Source organism: Sinocyclocheilus anshuiensis, unplaced genomic scaffold, assembly GCF_001515605.1.
Source record: "Sinocyclocheilus anshuiensis isolate Anshui unplaced genomic scaffold, SAMN03320099.WGS_v1.1 scaffold902, whole genome shotgun sequence".
NCBI lineage: Eukaryota > Metazoa > Chordata > Actinopteri > Cypriniformes > Cyprinidae > Sinocyclocheilus > Sinocyclocheilus anshuiensis.
In genome coordinates, this window is record NW_015537974.1 from 597,837 (window position 1) to 605,769 (window position 7,933).

Genomic DNA, 7,933 nt, shown 5'->3' on the forward strand with positions numbered 1-7,933 from the left:
TATAATTGTATTTATTTTAATTAATATTTAAGAAATTTGAAATCATTTGAAAATGGATTAAAAAATTAATTTGTAAAATAAACGTACTTATACTTTAGATGACAAAGTATTTTTCACAAATAAATAAATATTTAATAAAAAATATCATTAAAAAAAAGAAGTAAACTGTAACCAACTGAGCACAACAGTATTCTGGGAAGTTTGCGTGCATTGGGAATCATATTTTTTCAAATAAAGCCAAGGTAATACTCATTTTACATACAGCACACAGTGAAAATGACATGAATATGACAGTGGGCAAATGCATAAAGCACAGCATAATTTGAAATCACGGATTTAATGTTTAAAGCATTCAATTTGCATGGACCGACCATCACGCAGAGCACACGCGATCATGCAGGTCACATGCACACTTCACATGATCTCACAACTGGATTCGACTAAGTTTGGGAGTATTAGGCAGACTTCTATCCGTATTAGACAGAACTGTTAATAGGGCCTTTCGCACCGCTTTAGTTCCAGAACTAATTGTACAGTACTAAAGTACTGGTTTACAGTGTTTACATGGCGTTTTAAATCATGGCGGGTGAGGGGGTTTTCATACGCGTTTGGCCAATCAATGTCTACTTACGTCACGATTAGTACCAGTTGTGCTGGTTAGACCCTGCTCCGGAGTAGGAGCTAATTTGGTTCTCGAAAAAGGCAGTCCAGTACTAAAATCGCACCCAGTTCCGGCAGTGCGAAAACGCCAAAAAGTGGGTAGTTCCACAATTAGTTCTGGTACTATGAAAAGGTCCCCGCGGTGCGAAAGGCCCTATTGACGACGGCGAACAAGAGGGAGAACAGGCGCTGCCGTTCTCAGCGCCGTCAAAATAAAAGTCCCGCCTCCAACGCATCGGCCAAACAGAAAAACTTATCGGTCAATGCCGATATTTGAAAAATGCCAAATATCGGCCTTGGCGATATATCGGTCGACCACTAATAACAACACATGCACATGTTGATGAGCACTTGTGATTAAGAGACACCTGCAACTTATTTAAAAGAGTACAAAAACATTTTATCAAACTAATTTTTACATAATTGAATGTCACAAGAAAGAAACTGATTTAAAAGGAAAGTACTCTCAACTTGTGAAAAAGCAAAAATTAAGCAAATGGCAGCAAGGCTGCATATTTATTTAGTAAAAAATACAGTAAAAACATCAATATTGTGAAATATTAAGACAATTTCAAATTGGCTAACTGTTTTCTATTTTAATATATTTTAAAATGTTATTTACTCCTGTGATGGAAAATATGCTTATTAGGCACAAGAAACATTTCTTATTTTTATCAGAGCAGAAAACATGCTAATTAATACTTTTCTTCTGAGTCCTTTCATGAACAGAACGTCCAAAAGAACAGCATTTATTTGAAACAGAAATCTTTTGAAACATTATAAATGTCTTTAACTGTCACTTTTGATCAATTCAGAGCATCCTAAATACAAGTATTAATTCCATTAAAACAAAAAACTCTGAACCGGTAGTGTACCAGTTATACTCCAAAGACAATGAGGGGCAAATTATTTCTCAGCAAACACCCAAAGCTTGTTACTAAATTCAAACAGAATGCCCAAAAGTGGCATCTGTTCTCTCCCCCTTGGCAGCAACAAATACAAAAGATACAGTAGTCCCATGAAGTTGCCAGTGTGACCTACTTCTCATATTTCTTTTTTATATCTTCTTTCTGAAATAATATTTTTTTTCCACATCAAAAAGTCTTTCACATCTGAACTGATCAGATCAAATGGACCCACATCTAAGGGCCTCTTTACACCAGATGTTAACATACATTTGCACCAGCATATTATTTAGCTGGACAACATTTACACGGTACACCAGATCTCAAAGACTACTTGTTTAACAAAGTTTAACAAATAATTTCTGTCACTTATAAAACTAAAAACAACAACAACAACAACAACAACAACACATTGACAGAAAATTCAAAATGTTTAGATTTTTTTGGGTGGGGGGGTATCTGGTCTATTGTGTTTCCTGGTTTAGAAACATTCTCATATAGGCTACATGATGATACTAATAGCTATTAGAAGTGAGAAATGGGGGAAACTAGTTATAAAGCACCCCATGTGGAAAAAAAGACTGATCCTTGCCCCCCTTCGAACACACTCTGATCACAATAAATGCTCTTACACCAGCATTAATGTGGTCAAGTGCAATTTGATTGTAATACGATCCTTGAAAATGTCTTGTTCACTTTAAATTAAATGGTTCCTATTACAATAGTGTGCTCAATGATTGTGTATACATATACACACCACCAAACTTGACTGTATTGTGCTTTCTAAACCCAAAGAATGACCTTAAATGCCAGTTTACGAGAACGGGGACAACTGCTCTTCTGGGAATCGCAGCATAACCCTTTACTTGGCAACAGTGCACTTCTGAAACCTCCACTACTTTCTTCCCTTTTTCGCCTCTTTATGTGGCTATCAGGCAGCCAGAAACTGCCAAGCATCATTAAAGTCAGATGAAGCCATTTTGATTGACAGGCAGAATTGCAGTGGGAGAGTCCTGAGGCTTATTTCTTCTATGAAACTACTACTAAATAGTATGTACCAGCGAGTAACAGGTTTTTAAGACTCCGGCCCCTCGCGACTTTGTTCTCAGGGAGGAATTCCCAGCAGCAGGCTTCAGTAAATGCATGCCGGGTAAATGTCACATACCCTTGGGGGCCGACTTTCCTCGAATGAAGGAGCTTGCTTTGATTAGACCCACTGCGTTTCAGCTTGAATAACAGAAGTAACCCTCTAATAATAAAAAAAACACAAACTATAGCATCTGTGTTGAAATGAAAAACACACAGGGAGGCTGAGGTGGTACTAAAATAATGGGAAACATAAACTGAGAAAAAAGTACAAGAAAAGAAAACTAACACCCCCACCCCTTTATAATCTCTCCCTTTCTTACAAAGCTTCCAGCTTTGCTCACTTTTTCCTAATAAAAGGGGAGTAACTCACTTGACTTGGAGGAAGCCACCACTTGCCCCATGGTGGCAGTTTACGTCATCACTTAAAGCTCAGCGTACAGAGCCAAGAGAAACTCTTCCAACATTCTATTACTAACAGCAGGGCGGGTTGGTGACCTGCAGCGTGAAGTGCACGGCAGGTAGGAGGAAACCCATCCCAGCCTAAACTCTTCCTGCCATACTGATTAGAGGTGGGCTTGCCCTCCTGGCCTGCACCTATACAGGACATTTCCACTGCAGCGGAGTCTGTGGTTGCAAAGATGACACAATGTTTGTTTGCTTAGATGAACAGTTTCAGGCAATGGTTGCAACGCAAATTAACTATGTAGAAATGACAGGCTCACTTACAAGTTCAAAGGATCATACCGTAAGGTTGTTTGACAGTAAAACTACTACACTCATAGACAATTTATGTAACACCTGAAGTCCAAACAAAGGAGTTGACCTTTTCTGCGGATTTCTCACTTCACTGGAAGTCTTTCACGTCTTTATCAGGATCATTTATCATCTCTTTCCTGCACAAGTATAGAGATTGTGTTTGCAAGCCAGTTTTAATGTTTACAATGTGTTGCTTGTTCATACACTGCAAAAAATTATTTTCTCATTCTGCATTTTTGCCTTGTTCTCCATTACAAATATCTAAGCATTCTTAAATCAAGATACATTTATCTAAGAAGGAAAATGACTTGAAGGATATTAGGTCTAAATCTTGTTTTCTGTTTGAATTAAGTTTACTTTTCTTTCCCAAGCATAAACTGACTTAATTGATACATTTTTCATAAAACAAGACTTACCGGTAATATCTTAAGCCATTTTGATTCTCAAGTAAATTGTTTCTTGATTTAAGAATGTTCTGATATTTGTACTGGAAAACAAGTCGAAAATCCTGAGTGAGAAAATGATTTTTTTGCAGTGTATTATCTTTTATCATTTGTCAGTTGCGTAAAGGTATCTGTTAAATGAATAGCTGATGCATACAAATTCTTTTAAAAATCTAATTTCAGGTTAAAATATATATAAATGTATAAAGGAAAATGTAAATCTTGTCCTGTAACTGGTAAATGCAGTTTATCACCATTTTAAATCAGATTTCATCGTCACTATAGCTCACTTAAAACAATTTTAAATTCTGTCTACACCAGTGATCCTCAAATCTGGCTCGCGAGATCCACTTTCCTGCAGAGTTTAGCTCCAACCCTAATCTACCTGTGATTTTCTAATGATCCTGAAGACATTGATTAGCAAACTCAGGTGTGGAAAGTGGATCTCGCGAGCCAGATTTGAGGATCACTGGTCTACACCCTCATGCTGCTCCAAAGCTGTATGATGTTCTTTCTTCTGAGGACTATTAAGGAAGATATTTTTAGAAATTTCTGTTTCTTTTTTTGTCCATACAATGGACAATAGTCACCAAAACTGTTCTTCAAAATATCACCTCATGCAGTCATGCAGGTTCGGAATTACATGAGGGAGAAAAAAAAAGTTAAATAAAATACAATTGTAACGTAGAAAAGTACAAATATATAGAAAGCAGTCTCAATTAATATGAAATCCTAAATACTGCATGCATAATTGCAAAAATAAAATAAATGTTATTTAAAATGTTTTTAGATGGAGTTTGGCATGTCTCAAAGGACTATTTCATGTCAACTACCCAACTACAAATCAAATATTTTAAATCCTGAAAGCTTATCAACTGATGCACTTAAATGTCTTGTATAAATGTGTGTATCTTATGTATGCTTGTTCAGGATTTTACAGCAACTTAAGTTGAAATCAATAACAAACCAAAAGACAAAAGTAGACTAAATGCTACTTATGTACCAAAGCCAACAAAACACATTAGAAAGCTGGAATATTAGAGCCAATAATCCACACAGATCACATCTCAGCAATGACAACTTTGGGTTCCCTTCTGCCAGCATTTATCTGAAACACAGTCAACTAGCGTTACAGCTGTGAAGAAAAACTGAAACATGAACTCGAGATAGATAACCTGGCACAATGTAACTCTTTAATCTGGGAACATCTCTTCCTGAGAATGCAAATCGTGACTTAAGTAGAACTGAATCATCAAGCAGTTCGAGAAACATCAACTGCTTTTGTGCAAATAATAGGTGCATCATTAGTGACAGTTTAAAGACTTCAGATGGACACGATACCAGACAAAAAGACCGCACACATGCACAAATCGAGTCTGATCACAACTTGTTGCTTTTATTGTGCGTTACTGAGTTAAAACCAAACTCAACATATCCACTTTATCAATTAATTTTCACGCACATCCAAAGTTAGAGGTTTTCTTTTACTTTCTCCATCGTTATGCGATGGATGGATGCTGATATGCATCCAGCTGTGCCCCATTAAAAAAACACAAAAGCGAGGTTGAGTTTCTAACACAGAACAATACAGATACGTTTATTATCTAGGTGCTGCTTAATTATCAAACAAAATATGAACATGAATGCTTAAAGGGGTCATATGATTCTGCTAAAAAGAACATTATTTTGTGTATTTGGTGTAATGAAATGTGTTTATTCTGTTTAAAGTTAAAAAAACACATTATTTTCCACATACTGTACATTATTGTTTCTAAAAATAAAATCGCATCATATGACCCCTTTAATATAATCGGTATTGTGTGCAAGAAATACCTCCACACACACCGTTAGCAGCGCGCTAACGCTAACAGTCCCTCAACGCTTTTGTTCTGAAAACGCCGGTAGCAGACAAGCACTTTCCTTAAACTTAACTTTCCACACTGCATGAAAACCACAGTCACAACATAATATGCCGGGCGTTTACTTATATTGATGACATATTGAATGTGAGACGTTCTTGACTATAACAGCTTCAAAACTAAACAAATACTCAGCGCGCGCTCCCCGCCGTCAAAAACATAAGTCGCGCGGATTACCAGAGCACACACGATTTCACAAAGCTGTTAAACACATAGTTTTATCTTAGTAGACGACTTTCTGGTGGTTTTCATATTGATTTTTCATACTCACAGATTTGTCAGACTCGCTCCATGTGATTCAGCGTGTATCCGTGTGTGTATGGGTGCATGAGCGCACGCAAGCGCGGAGATTCCTCTGCTGCAACCATGGAGACGTAGCGTCACCCAGAGCAACCGAGCGGGGAAAAAATAATGTGTAAAGAAGCATGTTAGAATAAAATTTCAATAATTACACTAATGCATATTTATTGTTTTGAATTACATGAATTTAAAACAATAAAAGACACATGTGAGTTAATAGAAATTAATATTTAATATTTGCACGTTTTAAAAGTTACAATAATTGAAATAGATTAAATTCAGTTAAAATGTAGTAATTAAGTATATTCGTATTCACTTCAAAACATACAGGTTCAAATCTCCTGCCGAGCTAATTATTAAAATATACTAATGTTGCGCCATCTAGTGTGCAATGACGAAAATGTGTCAGTGGGTCATGTAATAGAATTAATCTCATTTAACTATTAACGTAAAATGTAGCTTACTTTAACCATGTCATCTGCAAACATTTTCGCATATGACATATGGAAATATAAATTGCGTCATATTTCCCAAATAGGCTACTCAAATGAATAGTACAGGTGTCCTGCAAAATAATAATGTACAATGAGATTTATTTTATAATTTATCTTCTTTTAGTGTGGTATCAGTCATCATCAATTAAATATCAATTAAATAATTAAAATGAGGTCATTAGATTTATTTTTACATCGTCCTTTATAGGTTAAGTACTCTGTCTGGTTTAGAATTTATGCAGGTCATGGCCTAATAAAAGATGAGGCTCACATATGTCCAGCAACAGATGGAAAGTCCACGTCAGTTGTGACCTCTGGAAAGAATAGTACTATTGTTTGAGTTAAATTATAATAACAGTAGGCTAAACCTTTTTGAACACCCAAAAAAAAAAGACTGCCTCTTCAGTATTCTAAATGCTTCATTAAAGCAGTTTGAATCCTTGTGAGTTGAGAGGACTTTGGCAAACAATTACATAACAGCAGGACATTACCAACATAAAACAATTGTTCATCAAATATAACCTGGAACTGTTGATTCAGTGACTGTTGAAGAAACTGCATGCAGGTGACGCCTGAATCCTTCTGCATCGTGGATATGGATGATGATGGCACACTGAACGTATAACTGACAAGTTTTTTTATCTTTTTTATTTTTTACTTCTGTTATTTATTTTAATTTTGTCAATTTTAGGTTTAGATTGGGTATTACTGTTAGAATGTGTCTTTTCATTCTTATATTGTATGTAACTGTTTTTGCATAAATGAATAAATCTTTTTTTTTCTTATAAGACCAATTTAATTTTAAATCAGGTGAATAACAATCACAAGCTATGTGACAGATATTTGGGTTTTACAGATCATGAAATAGCTGTCTCATGGCAGATGGCCTGTTCAGATATTCATATAACAAAATATATACTTAATACCTAAATAGGGACATAGTAGTATACTTAAAGTATTATGTAAAGTTCACTTAAAGAAAACTTACGAGTATACTTGCAGTATAAAACTACTAAACTAGTAGTTTACTGAGACTATACTTCAAAGTGTACTAAAATGCTACTAGTATTTAATTAGTAAACTATCAGTATACCTATAAGTTCACTTTTAGTATAGTTGCAGTACAAGCTAAAAATATTGATGTAAACTGTTGTGTACTCAAAGTTTATTGTTGTTATACTTAAAGTATACTTTTATATACTAAAAAGTGGGCCAATTTAGTCCCAAGGAGTATTGAAATAGTACACTTACTAGTATACTACTAGTACACTGATATTTGTATACTTACTACCTAAAGTATGCTTAAAAATATACTTGAACTTTACTTAAGTATACTTACTAAAATAAACTTGAAGTATACTACTTGT

The 7,933-nt window shown here is 35.3% G+C and overlaps 1 protein-coding gene across 1 annotated transcript in view; it reads right to left on the reverse strand.

Moving 5' to 3' along the window:
* The window catches only part of LOC107671807 (protein tyrosine phosphatase type IVA 3-like), a 42,898-nt gene extending 36,791 nt beyond the window's left edge, over positions 1-6,107 (reverse strand). Inside the window, exon 1 of the mRNA XM_016464808.1 lies at positions 6,044-6,107. The gene's annotated coding sequence lies outside the window, so the exon portion shown is untranslated. The remainder of the gene's footprint in view (positions 1-6,043) is intronic.
* Positions 6,108-7,933: the final 1,826 nt, after the last annotated feature.